The sequence below is a fragment of the Durio zibethinus genome, chromosome 8 (genome assembly GCF_047325235.1).
Source record: "Durio zibethinus cultivar Kanyao isolate XHJ-2024 chromosome 8, ASM4732523v1, whole genome shotgun sequence".
NCBI lineage: Eukaryota > Viridiplantae > Streptophyta > Magnoliopsida > Malvales > Malvaceae > Durio > Durio zibethinus.
In genome coordinates this window covers 28,916,394-28,935,085 of record NC_143169.1, presented here as the reverse complement: position 1 = coordinate 28,935,085, position 18,692 = coordinate 28,916,394, and the positions used below count along the sequence as shown (strand labels likewise).

The window sequence follows — 18,692 nt, the reverse complement described above, 5'->3', positions numbered from 1 at the left end:
TATGCTTAGACTGGGAATGAATTATGTATGCCTAAGTCAACCTACAAAACGAGCGTGCGGGCACTGAGCCGGCCAGAGAGGCAGGATGTGCAAGTTGAGGATTGACCTGATCCCTCTCTATGTGCTGCCAATCTTGCTACGGGTCCTGCTGCTACAACCCTCAGTCTAATCTGATCTTAGATTGGGAATGAACTCTATATGCCTAAGTTAACCTACAAAACAAGTAGGCAGGCACTACGCTGGCCTAAGAGGTAGGATGCGCAAGCTAAGGATTGGTCGAGTTCCCCTCTGCGTGCTATCGATCTTACTGCGGGTCCTGCTACCACAACCTTCGGTCCAATCGAAGCTTAGATTGGGAATGAACTCCGTATGCCAAAGCCTTTTTTATGGCCCATGAATTCATATGAGCCCTCCCCAATGCCCACACACCACGCGCGGGTGTCCTTAGCCCAAGTCGAGCACAAATGCATGTGACGATCGGGTGGTAGGTGGGTTTAGGCACATCTTCGTATTTTTGCCATGCCAATATTATTTTTATGGCCTGTGAATTCACATGAACACTCCCCAGCACCCGCACACCATGCGTGACCTTGGTGCGGGCACATGCCTCGACCACCATCGTCACAAGCTGGCCATTGGGATGAGAACTTGCCTGGACCACCATCGCCATGTGCCACGCCTCGATCAACATTAGTAGAAGATGGTCCTTGGTGCGTGCGGTTGCCTTGAACACCATCGACACATGCTGGGCCTTGGTGTGGGCACTTACCTCAACCACCATCGATAGATGATGGCCCCTAATGCAAGAGGTTGCCTCGATCACCATTGACATATGCTGGGCCATGGTGCGGACGGTTACCTCGAAGACCATCGGCACGTGCTGGGCCTTGGTGTGGGTGCATACCTCGAGCTAGTGCAGGCGGTTACCTTGACCACCATTGGCATGTGTTGGGCCTTAGTGCGGCCACATGCCTCAACCACCATTGACACAAGCCAACCCTTGGTGCGAGCACTTGCCTCGACCACCATTGGCAGAAGATGGCCACTGGTGCGAGCGGTTGCATTAAACACCATTAGCACATGCTGGGCCTTGGTGTAGGCAGTTGCCTCGATAACCATCGATAGAAGATGGCCTCTGGTACGGGCGATTGCCTTGAACACCATCGGCACGTGCTGGGCCTTGGTGCGGGCACATGCCTTGAGTTGGTGCGGGTGGTTGCCTCGACCACCATCGACACGTGCTGGCCTTGGTGCAGGCACGTGCCTCAACCACCATCGACATAAGCTAGCCTTTTGTGCAGGCACTTGCTCGATCACTGTCGGCACATGTGATGCCTCGATCAGCATTAGCAGAAGATGGCCCCTAGTGTGGGCGGTTACCTCGAACACCATCGGCATGTGCTGGGCCTTAGTACGAGCAGATGCCTTGACCACCATCGGTGCATGCATGCCTTAATCAGCATGCGCACAAGCTGGAACCGATATGGGCACCTTCCTCGATCAGCATCGATAAAAATGGCCCTTGGTGCAGGCAGTCATATCGAACACCATTTATGCATTGGCCCTTGGTGCGGGCACATGCCTCGACCACCATCAGCACTTGCTCACCCTTAGTGTGGGATATGCCTATGTTGGAAAAAGTGTCCCCATTTCAGACACTTTAACGTCTAGTGGTAGCATATTTGTAAAATCTCTAATGCTCTTTAGGGGGTGGTGGTCCGGTACCCCCCTCCCCTCCACAGAGAGAATAGGAGTGTGTGATGGGCCTCCCATTGTGTACACCTAGGGCAACATCCCTCGAGCAAAATACAGGGTGTGCATACCTTTTGACCATCGCGTGCATGCTTTGGTGACTGACAGGTGCCCATGGCCCCAATCAATCGACATGCATGCAAAAAAGGGGAGTCGAACTCGAGCCCGTGCACATGATGGATGCTACCCTAGACCCCAGACCAAGTCCCTAAATTGGGTAACAGCTCCTTGGGGTGGTGCGAGTAAAAACTATGGTTGTGGGTAGAAGCTGTGGTTACGGGCTTGGCTCGACTAAGTCTCTCGGTATTTGACAGTCTTGCGGTCCCTTCTAGTCGACCACAAAAATGCCTTAGCCTTGACGAGGCCATGCAAATAGCCAATGCTACCCAAGACCCTAGGAACAAGTCCCTAAATTGAGCAACGTCCCCTTGGGGTAGTGTCAGCGAAGCTCACACTTGCAGTCTTGGCCAGGCCAAGCATTGGTGGTATCGCATCGTTGTTGCCTGTCGGATGGCAGTGCAGTCTTATGGCCCTTGCTTATGTTTTTCTCTTGCCAAGGGTTATGGCGTGGCCTCATATGTCGTTCCCTCCGCTTTCTTGTAGAGTAATCGATCGGGTGGGTTATGGATCGACGCTTGTGGATGCTGTCACTTGTACGCAATGGGCATATGAGTGGTGCTATGGCAGGCTCTGTGCTTGATGCATCAAACTGTTGACCCATCATCCTTTTCAATCTCCCCCCATGTGTTCGTTGTACCCAGGGGGCACGATCGAGATCCTATGTTGCATACCTGAATCGATGAAAGCTGGATGTCTCACCATCCCTCATCTGTCTCGTGTCCTAAGGGGTTACGGGTCGAACATCAATCGCGGCCGGTGTCCCATGCACCCCACCTAATCTTCCGTGGCTGCATTGGTGCACCTTTATTCGATCATGCTCTCGGATGCAAAACATTTAGCGGGCATGGGCTTTAGGCCCCCATTCGTTCGATGCTATCCATTTCACATGCTCGACATGCACGATGCTTGCACTCCACGTTGGGCTCTCTCCATGTTCAGTCAGTGTGTCGAGGCCCAAGCGGTGCCAATGTCCCGAAGAAATGCTACCTGGTTGATCCTGCCAGTAGTCATATGCTTGTCTCAAAGACTAAGCCATGCATGTGAAACTGCAAATGGCTCATTAAATCAGTTATAGTTTGTTTGATGGTATCTACTACTCAGATAATCGTAGTAATTCTAGAGCTAATACGTGCAACAAACCCCGACTTCTGGAAGGGATGCATTTATTAGATAAAAGGTCAATGCGAGCTATGCCTATTGCTCTAATGATTCATGATAACTAGATGGATCGCAAGGCCTTTGTGCCAGCTATGCATCATTCAAAATTCTACCCTATCAACTTTCCATGGTAGGATAGTGGCCTATTATGGTGGTGATGGGTGACGGAGAATTAGGGTTCGATTCTGGAGATGGAGCCTGAGAAACGGCTACCACATCCAAAAAAGACAGCAAATGCGCAAATTACCCAATATTGACACGAGAAGGTAGTGACAATAAATAACAATATCGGGCTCAATAAATCTCTTAATGAGGATCGATTGGAGGGCAAGTCTGGTGCCAGCAACCACAGTAATTCCAGCTCTAATAGTGTATATTTAAGTTGTTGCAATTAAAAAGCTAGTAGTTGGAACTAGGGTTGGGTCATCCGGTCTGCCTCACAGTGAGCACCAGTCTACTCATCCCTACTATCGGTGATGCGTTCTTGGACTTAATTACCTGGGACATTCTTCTGGCACTGTTACTTTAAAGAAATTAGAGTGCTCAAAGTAGGCCTACGCTTGTATACATTAGCATGGGATAACATCATAGGATTTCGGTCCTATTATGTTGGCTTTCGGGATCAGAGTAATGATTAATAGGGACAGTCGAGGGTATTCGTATTTCATAGTCAGAGGTGAAATTCTTGGATTTATGAAAGAAGAACAACTGCGAAATCATTTGCCAAGGATGTTTTCATTAATCAAGATGAAAGTTTGGGGCTCGAAGATGATTAGATACCGTCTTAGTCTCAACCATAAATGATGTCGACCAAGGATCGATGGATGTTACTTTTAGGACTCTGTCGGCACCTTATAAGAAATCAAAGTCTTTGGGTTTCGGGGGGAGTATGGCCGCAAGGCTGAAACTTAAAGGAATTGACAGAAGGGCACTGCCAGGGGTGGAGCTTACGGCGTAATTTGACTCAACATGGGGAGACTTACCAGGTCCAGACATAGTAAGGATTGACAGACTGAGAGCTCTTTCTTGATTCTATAGGTGGTGGTGCATGGCCGTTCTTAGTTGGTAGAACGATTTGTCTGGTTAATTCCGTTAACGAATGAGACCTCAGCCTGCTAACTAGATACACGGAGGTGATCCTTCGTGGCTAGCTTCTTAGAGGGACTATGGTCGCTTAGCCCAAGGAAGTTTGAGAGAATAACAGGTCTGTGATGCCCTTAGATGTTTTGGGCTACACGTGCGCTACACTGATGTATTCAATGAGTGTATAGCCTTGGCTGACAGGCCTGGGTAATCTTTGAAATTTCATCATGATGGGGATAGATCATTACAATTGTTGGTCTTCAATGAAGAATTCCTAGTAAGTGCGAGTCATCAGCTCACGTTGACTATGTCCCTGCCCTTTGTACACACCACCCGTCACTCTTACCAATTGAATGGTCTGGTGAAGTGTTCGGATTTCATTGACCTAGACGGTTCACCACCCACGACGTCGTGAGAAGTCCACTGAACCTTAACATTTAGAAGAAGGAGAAGTCATAACAAGGTTTTCGTAGGTGAACCTGTGGAAGGTTCATTGTCGAAACCCCATTTGATGGATGACCTGACACGTTAACGAAACATCGAGGGGGTAAGGGTGCCCCCGTACCTCGAGCTCCTTCCGATCTCGGGCAGGTGCAACAATCACTCCGTGCCCCCTACCGCACTGGTGAAATGATCAGTGTTGTCTCGCTCATTGCCAAACAATGAACCTTCAGGGTGAATCGTGCCAAGCAACCAAAACAAAAACAGAACACATGCGCCATCGCCATCCCATTCGCAGTGCGTGTACGGGCAGCATCACAACCTTTTTTGTCACCAAAAAATGAAATGACTCTCGATAACGGATATCTTGGCTCTCGCATCGATGAAGAATGTAGCGAAATGCTATACTTGGTGTGAATTGCAGAATCTCATGAACCATTGAGTCTTTGAACACAAGTTGCACCCCAAGCCATTAGGCCGAGGGCACGTCTGCCTGGGTGTCATGCACCGTCACCCCCCCTTTGACCCCCCACCCATCACGCTCTTGAGGATGGGGGCAGGTGAAAGATGACCTCCCATGATCCCGTCAATCACGGTTGGCCCAAAAGTGAGTCCCCAGCAATGACAGCATCGTGGCCGTTGATGGTAGAGCTCCCAGCATGCCTTATCCTCGGTGACGCATGCTCATTGTCTACTTGGACCCCGTTGGACCCCCCGTATTACTCGATCGATGCTTGCGTCGAGACCCTAGGTTAGGCGGGATCACTCGTTGAGTTTAAGCATATCAATAAGCAAAGGAAAAGAAACTTAACAGGATTCCCCTTGCAATGGCGAGTGAATCGAGAAGAGCCTAGCTTGAGAATTGGGCACTCCTGGCATCCGAATTGTAGTCTAGAGAAGCGCCTTTAGTGGCAGAAAGGGTAAAAACCCCCTGGAAAGGGGTGTCAGAGAGGGTGAGAGCCCTGTTGTGCCCAGATCCTGTTGCACCATGAGGCGCTATCCACGAGTCGACTTGTTTAGGAATATAGCCCTAATCGTGCAATAAATTCTGTCTAAGGCTGAATACGGGCGAAAGACCGATAGTGAACGAGTACTGTGAGGGAAAGATGGAAAGGACTTTGAAAAGAGAGTCAAAGAGTGCTTGAAATTGTCGAGAGGGAAACGGATGGGGGCTGACGATTCACCCCGATCGGATGTGAAACGACAAGAGCTGGTCCATCGATCGGCTCAGAGCATGGATCGACGCGGGTCGCGACGATGACCCAAGCTCGGGCTTTGGATGTGCCCACGAAGACATCATCACTATGATCATGGAATGCAGTACATGTCATCTTGACGTGCCACATCATCGACGTGCTCTTGGTATCGACCTGTGGGCTCCCCATCCGGCCCGTCTTGAAACACGGACCAAGAAGTCTGACATGCATGCGAGTCAACGGGCCAAGAAACCTATAAGGCACAAGGAAGCTGATTGACGGGATCCCTGGCGGGTGTACCATCCACAGACCTTGATCTTTTAAGAAGGGTTCGAGTGCGAGCATGCCCGTTGGGACCCAAAAGATAGTGAACTATGCTTGAGTGGAGTGAAGCTAGAGGAAACTCTGGTGGAGGCCCGTAGCGATACTGACGTGCAAATTATTCATCTGACTTGGGTATAGGGGTGAAAGACTAATCGAATCATCCAGTAACTGGTTCCCTCTAAAGTTTCCCTCAGGATAGCTGAAGCCCCCAGCGAGTTCTATTGGGTAAAGCCAATGATTAGAGGCATTGGGGGCGCAACACCCTCGACCTATTATCAAACTTTATATAGGTAAGACGGCATAGCTGTTTCATTGAGCCGCACCATAAAATCGAGAGCTCTAAATGGGCCATTTTTGGTAAGCAAAACTGGTGATGCAGGATGAACCAAAAGCCAGGTTACAGTGCCCAACTGTGTGCTAACCCAGAACCCACAAAGGTGTTGGTCGATTAAGATAGTAGGACGGTGGTCATGGAAGTTGAAATCCGTTAAAGAGTGTGTAACAACTGACTTGTCGAATCAACTAACCCCAAAAATGGATGGCGAATAAGCGCGTGACCTATATCAAACCGTCAGGGTAAGAACCAAGCCCTAATTAGTAAGAGGGCATGGCGGTCATCGTAAAATCAGGGGCGTGAGCTCGGACGGAGTGACCGTTGATACAAATCTAGGTGGTAGTAGCAAATATTCAAATGAGAACTTTGAAGGCCGAAGAGGGGATAGGTTCCAAGTGAACGGCACTTGCACATGGGTTAGTCGATCCTAGGAGATGGGGGAAGCCCGTCCAACAGTGCATCCTACGTGAGCTTCGAAAAGGAATCGGGTTAAAATTCTTGAACCAAGATGCGATGACTGATGGCAACGTTAGGGAGTCCAGAGACGTCGACGAGGGCCTCGAGAAGAGTTATCTTTTCTATTAAAGGTCCGCCCACCATGGAAACGACTCAGCTAGAGGTAGGGTCCAACGATCGAAAGAGCACCACACATTTTATGGTGTCCGGTACACCCCCGACGACCCTCGAAAATCTAGAGGATCAAGTGCTGTCTGTGCCCGATCATACTCATAACCTTATTAGGTCTCCAAGGTGAACAGTCTATGGTTGATGGAACAATGTAAGCAAGGAAAGTCAACAAAATGGATTCTAACCTCGGGAAAATGATTTGCTCTGAGGGCTGGGCATGGGGGTCCCAGTCTCGAGCCCGTCAGTTGTCGATGCACTACTCGAGTTGCTCCTGTAGTGATAGCAAGTTGTCATGTGATGATTGGGGGACGGACTGGGAACGGTTCCCTCAAAAGCCTTCCCCGAACGATGAACAGTCGACTTAGAACTAGTACAAACAAGGGGAATCTGACTATTTAATTAAAACAAAACATTGTGATGGTCCCTACAGATGCTCACGCAATGTGATTTTCTGCCCAGTGCTCTGAATGTCGAAGTGAAGAAAGTTAACCAAGCGTGAGTAAACGGTGGGAGTAACTATGACTCTCTTAAGGTAGCCAAATGCCTCATCATCTAATTAGTGATGCACATGAATGGATTAATGAGATTCCCACTGTTCCTGTCTACTATCTAGCAAAACCACAGCCAAAGGAACGAGCTTAATAGAATCAGTAGGGAAAAAAGACCCTATTGAGCTCGACTCTAGTCTGACTTTGTGAAATGACTTGAGAGGTGTAAGATAAATGGGAGCCTCCGGGCGAAATTGAAATACCACTACTTTTAATGTTATTTTACTTATTCCATGAATTCGACATAGGGCACGACCCTTTCTTTTGGACCCAAGGTCAGCCTCGACTGATTGATCAGGGTGAAAAACATTGTCAGGTAGGGACTTTGGCTGGGGTGGCACATCTGTTAAAAGATAATGTAAGTGTCCTAAGATAAGCTCAACGAGAATAAAAATCTCGTATGCAACAAAAGGGTAAAAGTTTGTTTGATTCTGATTTCCAGTATGAATATGAACCATAAAATCGTGGCCTATCAATCCTTTAGACCTTCGAGATTTTAAGCTAGAGGTGTCAGAAAAGTTACCACAGGGATAACTGGCTTGTGGCAGCCAAGCATTCAAAGTGACGTTGCTTTTTGATCCTTCGATGTTGGTTCTTCCTATCATTGTGAAGTAGAATTCACCAAGTGTTGGATTGTTCACCCACCAATAGGGAATGTGAGCTGGGTTTAGATCATCATGAGACAGGTTAGTTTTACCCTACTAATGGTGGCATCGCGATAGTAATTCAACCTAGTACAAGAAGAACCGTTGATTCGTACAATTGGTCATCGCACTTGGTTGAAAAGCCAGTGGCGTAAAGCTACCATGCGCTAGATTGTGACTAAATGCCTCAAAGTTAGAATCCAGGCAAGAAGTGATGCATGTGCCCGCCACCTAATTACCTACCCGCAGTAGGGGCCCATGGCCCCCAAGGGCACGTCCCGTAGGTGCTGCTCCCATAGAGGACGAGCTGTGCGGGCCTCCTTAGAGCTTAATTCCCACTAAATGGTGGGTAAAATCCTTTGCAGATGATTTAAATATGTGACAGGGTATTGTAAGTGGTAGAGTGGCCTTACTACCATGATCCACTAAGATTCAGCAATTTGTCGCTTCGATTCATCCCTCCCTCCCCTTGCCTCGCTAACCTTCTTTCTTTTCACGCCGCCCCCTTCCAGGGTTAGGCATGACCCGGGGCCCTCTGTCCCTTGGTCTCGATCGGGAACGAACTTCGCTCGCCTCAGTAGGCCCACAAAATGAGTGTGCGGGCACTAAACCAACCACAGAGGCAGGATGCACGAGCCAAGGATCCCGCTTCAGGTCCCCCTTGGTTGCTGCCCCAAACATCATTGATACCATCTGGCCCTTGGTTGGTCAAGACTTGGAATGCACTATGTATGCCTAAGTCAACCCATGAAACAAGAGTACAGGCACTGAGCCGATCGGAGAGCCAGAATGCACAAGCTAGGGATCGATCCGGTCCTCATCGGTATGCTGCAGATTTTGCTGTAGGTCCCTCGATCCAGGGCAGGCTTAGACTGGCAATGAACTTCGTATGCCTAAGTCAACCCATGAAACAAGTGTACGGGCGCTGAGCCAACCAGAGAGGCAAAATGCATAAGCCAAGGTTCAGCCCGATCCCCTTTTGCATGCTACCAATCGTACTATGGGTACCTCGATCCAGCTAGGGCTTAGACTGGGAATGAACACCATATGCCTAAGTCAACCCATGAAATGAGAATACGGGTATTAAGCCGGCTAAAGAGGTAGGATGCGTAAGCCGACGATTGATCCGGTCCCCTTCTGCGTGTTGTTGATCCTACTGTAAGTCTTGCTACCCCAACCCTCGGTTCGGTCTGAGCTTTGACTGGGAATGAACTCTGTATGCCTAAGTTAACCTACGAAATGAGCATGCGGGCACTGAGCCAACCAAAGAGGTAGGATGCACAAGCCGAGGATCGACCCAGTCCCCTTCTGCGTGCTGTCGATCCTGCTATGGGTCCTGCTACCACAACCCTCAATCCGGTCCGATCTTAGACTAGGAATGGACTCCATATACCTAAGTCAACCTACGAAACAAGCGGCAGGCACTACACCAGCCAAAGAGGCAGGATACGCAAGCTGAGGATAGGTCAGGTTCCCCTCTGTGTGCTGCGGATCCTATTACGGGTCCTGCTACCACAACCCTCGATCTAGTTGAAGCTTAGACTGGGAATGAACTCCATATGCCAAACCATTTTTGTGGCCCATGAATTCATATGAGCCCTCCCCAATGCCCGCGCAGCACTCGCGGGTGTCCTGAGCCTGGGCCAAACACCAATACGCGCCACGATCGGGTGGTAGGTGGGTTTAGGAACATCTTCATATTTTTACCATGCCAATACCATTTTTATGGCTAGTGAAGTCACGTGAGCACTCCCTAGTGCCCGCACACCACGCGCGGGTGTCCTAAGCTCGGGCCGAGCACCATGCGTGCCACGATCAGGTGGTAGGTGGGTTTAGGCACATCTTTATATTTCTGCTATGCCAATGCTGTTTTTATGGCTTGTAAATTCATACAATGGTCCCCTAAGCCTTCATGTGAAGTTTCATGGCAAGATGACTCGTTTTCTATTTATCATGATTTTCAAAATTTTTTACGGTTTGGGATTTGTTAAAATTTTTTTCAAAGGTGTTTTGGCCCCAAATTTGGTAGATGTGATCCTTGTATTTTTGTTGGCATGCATAGAAAAAGTCAGCTAAAAACTTGAAGTGTAGAAGATTTTTTGACCATTTGAAAAAGTATCCCCATTTTTGACACTTGAATGGCTACTGGTAGCAAACCTGTAAAATCTCATATGCTCTTTATGGGGGTGTGAGTTCTCGAGGTTTGTTGAGGGATAGAGGGCCAATATAAGGGCCAAGTACCAGCACCCATCGCACATTATGTGCGCACACCCTCTTGCCCCCCTAATCATCGGAACCCCCAATGTTACCGGTTAGGTTCTCCAGCGATGCTCCAGTGATAGTGCCCAGGGCAAAAAGAATGTGCCACTAGCACATGCTCGAGCCCAGCATGTGCATCGTGGTTCAAAATCAAACTTCAGCCAAGGCCTTAACCATCAATGGCACATGATGGCGCATGGTGATGGCACATGCATCAACCATCATCGACATAGGGTACCCTTTGGTACGGGCACTTACCTCGACCGCCATCGACACAAGCTGGCCCTTGGTATCGACAAAAGATGGCCCTTAGTGTGGGCAGTTACCTCGAGCACTGTTGGAATGTTGGGCCTTGGTGAGGGCACATGCCTCGACCACCATCATCACAAGCTGGCCATTGGTATGGGCACTTGCCTGGACCACCATCGACACGTGCCATGCCTCGATCAACATCGATAGAATATGGTCCCTAGTGCATGCGGTTGCCTCAAGTACTATCAGCACATGCTGGGCCTTGGTACAGGTGGTTGCCTCGAGCACTATCAGCCCAAGCTAACCCTTGGTGCGAGCACTTGCCTTGACCACCATCGACAGAAGATGGCCCTTGGTGTGGGTGGTTGCCTCGATCACCATTGGTAGAAGATGGCCTCTGGTACGAGAGGTTACCTCGAACACCATCGCACATGCTCGAACACCATCAGCACATGCTGGGCCTTAGTGCGGACGGTTACCTTGTACACCATTGGCATGTGTTGGGCCATGGTGCGGGTGTCTCACCCTAGGCGGGTGCTCCAGGCACATCAGACTCACCAGCACGTGACCTAGAGGTTAAAGCCCACACACTAGGCACTGGTGGGTATTTGCATGTAAGGCCTAGGACACAAGTCCAGAACACCCGCCCAGCTTGCAGGCCAACCCTGAGGCTAAGGCCTAGCTTGCAGGCTGCTCGCTCCACATCCAAAGGGGCTCAAGGTAGGAGATATGCAAGTGAATCTTTTGAAAGCTTGCAGGATCAGTAGGAGCCTCCTGGCAGATTTGGTTGACCCTAGAATTCAGGAGTTAGAATCCTGATTGATTGTAATCTTTGTAATCCCTTGATTTTAGCCTTTATTCTAAGGATATTGCCATTAATTGTAGCTGGAGTCTCAACTATAAATAGAGGACTGCTCCACCCTCATTTGTACACCATCAAACACTTCTGTTTCAATGAATATAGAGCATGTTTCCAGCATTCTGCCTTGTTATCCTATTTCTCTTTAACTTGCGTAATTAACCCTTCCATTGTCCTATGCCCGCATGCTTGTGTTTTAGGCTGACTTTGGCATAAAGGAGGAGATTCCAAGCCTAAGGTCGCACGGATTCTGAGTCTAAGGTCAAAGGCCATGACAGTTGGTATCAAAGCAAGTTCGGTTCTGTGTGTTTGTGTTATGCAGGTTAGATCATGATTAAGGAGATGGTATCCCAAAGCGACGTTGCTAGCCAACAACCAGAGGCCTAAGAGAAGGGGCGTGGAAGAGGTAGAAAAGCTAGTTCAAGAGATATATGGTCTACCATAGATGATAGGTTGACGAAGGTGGAGGTGACCATGGGCGACATAGCAAAGAAGTTTGAAGAAGTAGAGACTCACATTGCATCGCTAGACTCCATAGGGGAGGAGATCTAAGGTGAGCTACAAGCTGCTCTCAATAAAAGGCATGGACATGATCACCTAAAGGAATGAGGCCTTGAAGGCTGAAGTGGTGACCTTGCACGATGGCATGGGGGCCATGCAGATGGAGGAGCTTGCCAGCGAGCTTGTTGCTTGCAAGACTGCCATTAGGAATGGCATGTTTGCTAGAGTGTCCAAGTCCAGGACGGATGTCCCGAAGCCTAAAGAGTTCAAGGGAACTAGGGCGGCCAAGGAAGTAAACAACTACCTATGGGATATGGAGCAGTATTTCCAGGCCATGGGCATGCAGGATGAGACAATAAAGGTAAGCACTGCTATAAAGTATCTCACTGATGCAGCCTTATTATGGTGGAGGCACAGGTGTGATGACGTTAGGCATGGGAGTACCAATATTGGAACCTGGACAGAGTTCCAAAAAGAGTTCAAAAAGTAATTTTACCTGGAGTATGCAGATGATAAGGTGCGGGCAAAGTTACGCAGGCTAAGCCAGCAAGGGGACATAAGGGAGTATGTCTAAAAATTCTCTAAATTGATGCTATAGATCTCGGATCTAGGTGAGAAGGATGCCTTATTTGCTTTCATGGATGGGTTGAAGCCGTGGGTGAAGCATGAGCTACAACGGAGGGGAGTTCATGACTTGGCTAAAGCCATAACTACTACTAAGTCCTTGATAGAGTTTAAGCCTCTAAACAAGTTTGAGTCTTCCAAGCCCAAGGGTAAGGGCAGGGATAATAGGGACCGAAAGAAGCAGTCCAAAGGGAAGGACCATGATCGGGAGTCTAAGGAGGGGGATTGAGATCGTTCAACCAAAGATGGCGAGAGGAAGCCATTAGCAAGCAAGTGGAAAGCAAAAGGGGATCGAGAACCACTAGCATGCTACCTATGTGGAGGGAGCCAAATAGCACACAATTGCCCACAAAAGGGCAAGCTAGCTACTGTAGACAAGGAGTCTGAGGAGGATCCAGAGTCAGGGACAGCAAAGCTTAGGTTGTTGGTGCTCAATAAGGGGAACCGCAAGCCAAAGGGCTTGATGTTTGCAGATCTGATGGTTACGGGTCAAAAGGTGAGAGCACTGGTGGACACAGGTGCTTCGCTTCTTTTTATTTTAGGTGATGAAGCCCGGAAGCTCAGACTAAAGGTACAGAAAAGGACTGGTACCATTAAAATGGTGAACTCTAAGGAGGTTCCAGCCATTGGAGTAGCATGAGGAATGGAGTTACAGCTTGGAGATTGGAAAGGCAAGGAAACCATAGAGGTAATACCCCTTGATGACTATGAGTTTATGATTAGGTTAGATTTCCTTGTTTGGATTAATGCCCTCCTTGTGCTTTTTGGCAATTATATTTGCATCTTGGATGCACGGTGCCAATGCCTAGTACCATTGAAGAGAGGGTCTGGAGTAGGGTTGCGAGTGGTGTCAGCCATCCAATTTGCTAAGGTGGTAAGTAGAAAAGAAGACACCTTCTTGGCAGCCTTGAAGTATGATGAGCCAAGGAAGAAGGAGACCGAGTCACCCTTGAAGGTGCTAAAGGTGTTGAAGACCTTTAGTGATGTGATACTCATAAAGCTGCCTAGCCAGCTACCACCTAAGAGAAAGGTGGACCACAAGATCGAGCTAGTGTCCGAGGCCAAGCCACCAGCTAGAAGCCCTTACCGAATGTCCCCACCAGAGTTAGAAGGACATCCAGTCGTATTCGAGAATAGGAAGTTGAACGAGACTGAGCGTAAGTACATGGTCCAGGAGAAGGAGATGACTATAGTGGTGCACTGCTTGTGCACTTGGCACCATCACTTGTTCGGGTTAAGCTTCATGGTTAGGATGGACAATGTGGCGACCAGCTACTTCCAGACACAGAAGAAGCTATCCCTCAAGCAGGCGAGATGGCAAGATTTTCTTACAGAACTTGACTTTCAAATGGAGTACAAGCTAGGGTGGGTGAATTTGGTGGTAGACGCCTTGAGCAGGAAGGCTAACCTTGCTGCCATTAGCCAACCAGAGGGGTCACTGCTGCCATGCATCAAGGAAGGACTTGTGTATGATCCTACAGCTAAGGCTCTTATAGAGTACGCCCAGCAAGGTAAGACTAGGTGATTTTGGGTACAGGATGGTTTGTTGTACACCAGGGGTAGTAGACTATTTGTGCCATAGAATGGAAAGCTCTACAAGGAAGTTTTGCAATAGTGCCATGATTCAAGGTGGGCTAGACACCCAGGAGTGAGCCACATCTTCGTGTTGCTAAAGGACCGGTACTACTGGCCGCACATAAGGGACGATGTGGAGGCCTATGTGAAGACTTGTCTTGTGTGCCAACAAGACAAGGTGGAGCTCAAGAAACTAGGTGATCTCTTGCAGCTATTGCCAGTGCCAGAGCGACCATGAGAGAGTGTTTCTCTGGATTTTATAGTTGGTCTACCCAAAGCAGAGGGGTTTGGAAGCATTATGGTAGCGGTGGACAAGTTTTCCAAGTATGGAATCTTCATTCCAGCAACCAAGGACTGCCCAACCGAGGAGGCAACTCGATTGTTCCTGAAGAACATGGTTAAGTATAGGGGAGTGCTGAGGACCATTGTTAATGATCGAGATGGGCGTTTCATGGGTAGGTTCTGGACTGAGTTGTTCAAGTTCTTAGGGTCAGACTTGAACTTTTCCACTAGCATGCATCCATAGATCGATGGGTAGACTGAGCATGTAAATGGACTATTGGAGGTCTACCTCAGGCACTATGTGAATGCCACACAAAGGGACTGGCCAAAGCTACTAGATGTTGCGTTGTTTTCCTACAACTTGCAAAGGATCGAGGCAACGAACCAGAGCCCATTTGAAGTTGTGACAGGGCAACAACCACTAACACTCGGTTCGATTGCTGCAAGTTATACATGGTTGAATCCAGTAGCATACAAGTTTACCAAGGCATGGCAGGAGCAAACTGACTTGGCCAGAGTCTATCTACACAAGGTGACAAAGAGGTCAAAAAAGTGGGTAGACCAGAATAGGCGGGACATGCAGTTCTAGGTTAGAGACTTGTTGGTGAAGCTGCATCCCATTGTGTGCCATAGAGGGCTGCACAAAAGCCTAGTTCGAAGGTATGAGGGACCTTTTCGAGTAGTCAAAAGGGTAGGCAAGGTTGCCTATAAGCTATATATGCCACCCAAGTTGAAGGTACACTCAATGTTCCATGTAAGCATGCTCAAGCTGTTCCATGAGAATGAGGAAGATCTAGGATGGGCAGAGTCAAAGCATGCACCATTGGGAGCAAGGGCCTTATATGAGAAGAGGTCCATAGCATTATAGCTAACTGAAAGGTGAGACAAAAAAACTATCAACCAAGACAAGAGCACATAGTGTACTAGAAGGGACTTCCAAATAGTAAGGTGAGCTGGGAACTAGCAGAGGACTTATGGTAGTTCGAGGACCAGATCAAGTAGTACCATGCAGAGGACACAATGAGGGCATTGCACAATCAGGTGAGGGAGAATGTCACACCCTGAGCGGGTGCTCCAGGCACATCAGGCCCACCAGCATGCAAGCCAGAGGTTGAGGCCCGCACACTAAGCACGCTGGTGGGTATTTATGCGTAAGGCCTAGGAGACAAGGCCAAAATGCTCGCCCAGCCCGTGAGGCCAAGGCATGGCTTGCAGGCTGCTTGCACCACATCCAAAAGGGCCCAAGGTGGGAGATACGCAAGTGAATCTTCTAGAAGCTTGCAGGATCAACAGGAGCCTTTTGACAGATTTGGTTGATTGTAGAATTTATGAGTAAGAATCCTGATTGATTATAATCTTTGTAATCCCTTGATTTTAGACTTTATTCTAGGGATACTGCCATTAAGTGTAGCTAAAGCCTGAACTATAAATAGAGGCTGCTTCACCCTTATTTGTGCACCATTAAACACTTCTGTTTCAGTGAATACAGAGCATATTTCCAGCATTCTACCTTGTTATCCTGTTTCTCTTTAATTTGCATAATCAGCCCTCCCCATTGTTCTAGTGCCCGCACACTTGTGTTTTAGGCTAACTTAGACATAAAGGAGGAGATTCCAAGCCTAAGGTCGCATGGATTCTGAGTCTAAGGTCAAAGCCCGTGAGTCGGGCACATGCCTCGAGCTGGTGCTGGCGGTTACCTCAACCACCATCGACATGTGTTGGGCCTTGGTGCTGGCATATGCCTCGACCAACATCGGCACAAGTCGGCCCTTAGTGCGGGCACTTACCTTGACCACCATCGATAGAAGATGGCCCTTGGTGTGGGCGGTTATGTCAAACACCATCACACATGCTGGGCCTTGGTACGGGTGGTTGTTTCGATCACCATCAGTAGAAGATGGCCCCTGGAACACGTAGTTACCTTGAACACCATCAACACATGCTGGGCCTTGGTACGGGTAGTTGCCTCAAACACCATCGGCACGTGCTGGGCCTTGGTACGGGCACATGCCTCAAGCTGGTGTGGGTGGTTGCCTCGACCACCATTGGCACATGCTGGGCCTTGTTGCGGGCACATGCTGGGCCTTGTTGCGGGCACATGCCTCGACCACCATTAGCACAAGCTGACGTTTGGTGCGGGCACTTTCCTCGATCACCATTGACACATGCCATGCCTTGATCAGCATCGGTAGAAGATGGCCCCTAGTGTGGGCGATTGCCTCGAACACCATCGACACATGCTGGGCCTTGGTATGGGTAGATGCCTCGACCACCATCAATTCATGCATGTCTCGATCAGCATGCGCATAAGCTGGAATCGATGTGGGTACCTATCTTGATCAGCATCGATAGAAGATGACCCTTGGTGCGAGCAATCACATTGAACACCATCGACACGCGCTGGCCCTTGGTATGGGCACATACCTTGAACAACATCGACACTTGCTCACCCTCGGTATGGGATATGCTTGTGTTGGAAAAAGTGTCCCCTTTTTAGACACTTTAACATCTACTGGTAGCATATCTATAAAATCTCTAATGCTCTTTAGAGGGTGGTGGTCTGGCACCCCCTCTCCCCTCTACGGGGGGAGTAGTTGTGCATGATGTGCCTCTCATTACGTACACTTAAGGCAATGTCCCTCAAACGAAATACAGGGCATGCATGCTTTTCGGCCATTTTATCTAATGATTGGTTGCTCTGGTGATCGGCAGATGCTTATGGCCTCAATCGATTAGCGTGCATGTGAAAAAGGAGAGCAAAGCTTAAGCTCATGCATGTGGCAGATGCTGCCCTAGACCGTAGACCACGTCCTTAAATCGAGCAACGGCTCCCTGGGGTGGTGCAACCAGAAGCTACAATTACGGGCTTGACTCGACCAAGTCTCTCAGTATTTGACGGTCTCACGATCCCTTCTCGTCGACCATGAAAATGCCTTGGCCTCAATGAGGCCGTGCATGCAGCCAATGCAGCCCAAGACCCCAAGAACAAGTCCCCAAATTAAGCAACGTCCCTCTGGGATGGTTTCAGCAGAGCTCACGTGTGTGGTCTCGGCTAGGTCAAGCATTGGTGGTATCATGCCGTTATTGCCTGTCGGATGGTAGGGGCAGTCTCGTGGCCCTTGCTTGTGTTTTTCTCATACCAAACGATTGTGGCATGGCCTCACACATCATTTCCTCTACTTGCTCATTGAGTAATCGATCAGGTGGGTTGTGGACCGACACGCGTGTATGCTGCCACTTGTATGTAATGGGCATATTAATGGTACTATGGTTACGCGTGTTGGCAGGCTTCGTGCTCGATGCATCGAACTGTCGACCCATCATCCTCTTCAATCTCCCCCCATGCGATCCTCATACCCAGGGGGCACGATCAGGATCCTGTGTTGCATACCTGAATCGATGGAAACCGAATGTCTTGCCATCCCTCATCCGTCTTATGTCCTGAGGGGCTACGGGTCAGACGTCAATCATGGTCGGTGTCCCATGCATGCCACCTAATCCTCCGTGGCCGCATTGGTTCACCGACGTTTGATCGTGCTCTCAGATGTGAAATGTTTAGCGGGCACGAGCTTTCAACCCCCATTCGTCTGATGCTATGCATTTCACGTGCTTGACACGCGTGATGCTTGCGCTCTATGTTGGGCTCTCTTCGCTGCTCGATCGATGCATCAAGGCCCACGCGGTGCCAATATCCCGAATGAATGCTACCTGGTTGATCCTGCCAATAGTCATATGATTGTCTCAAAGATTAACCCATGCATGTGTAAGTATGAACTAATTCAGGTTGTGAAACTGCGAATGGCTCATTAAATCAGTTATAGTTTGTTTGATGGTATCTACTACTCGGATAACTATAGTAATTGTAGAGCTAATACGTGCAACAAACCCTAACTTCTGAAAGGGATGCATTTATTAGATAAAAGGTCGATGCAAGCTATACCCATTGCTCTGATAATTCATGATAACTCGATGGATCGCACGACCTTTATGCCAACGACGCATCATTCAAAATTTTGCCCTATCTACTTTCGATGGTAGGATAATGGCCTACTATGATGGTGATGGGTGACGTAGAATTAGGGTTCGATTTCGGAGAGAGAGCCTGAGAAATGA

At 48.8% G+C, this 18,692-nt stretch overlaps 2 non-coding genes and 1 pseudogene across 2 annotated transcripts; all 3 read left to right on the top strand.

The window, feature by feature from the left end:
• Nucleotides 1-2,856: 2,856 nt before the first annotated feature.
• LOC149517871 (18S ribosomal RNA) lies at nt 2,857-4,609 on the top strand (annotated as a pseudogene).
• A 292-nt stretch (nt 4,610-4,901) lies between these two features.
• LOC149517870 (5.8S ribosomal RNA) lies at nt 4,902-5,057 on the top strand. Its single transcript, XR_016344555.1, has one exon. It is a non-coding gene; the product is annotated as a 5.8S ribosomal RNA (ribosomal RNA).
• A 239-nt stretch (nt 5,058-5,296) lies between these two features.
• LOC149517869 (25S ribosomal RNA) lies at nt 5,297-8,684 on the top strand. Its single transcript, XR_016344416.1, has one exon. It is a non-coding gene; the product is annotated as a 25S ribosomal RNA (ribosomal RNA).
• Nucleotides 8,685-18,692: the final 10,008 nt, after the last annotated feature.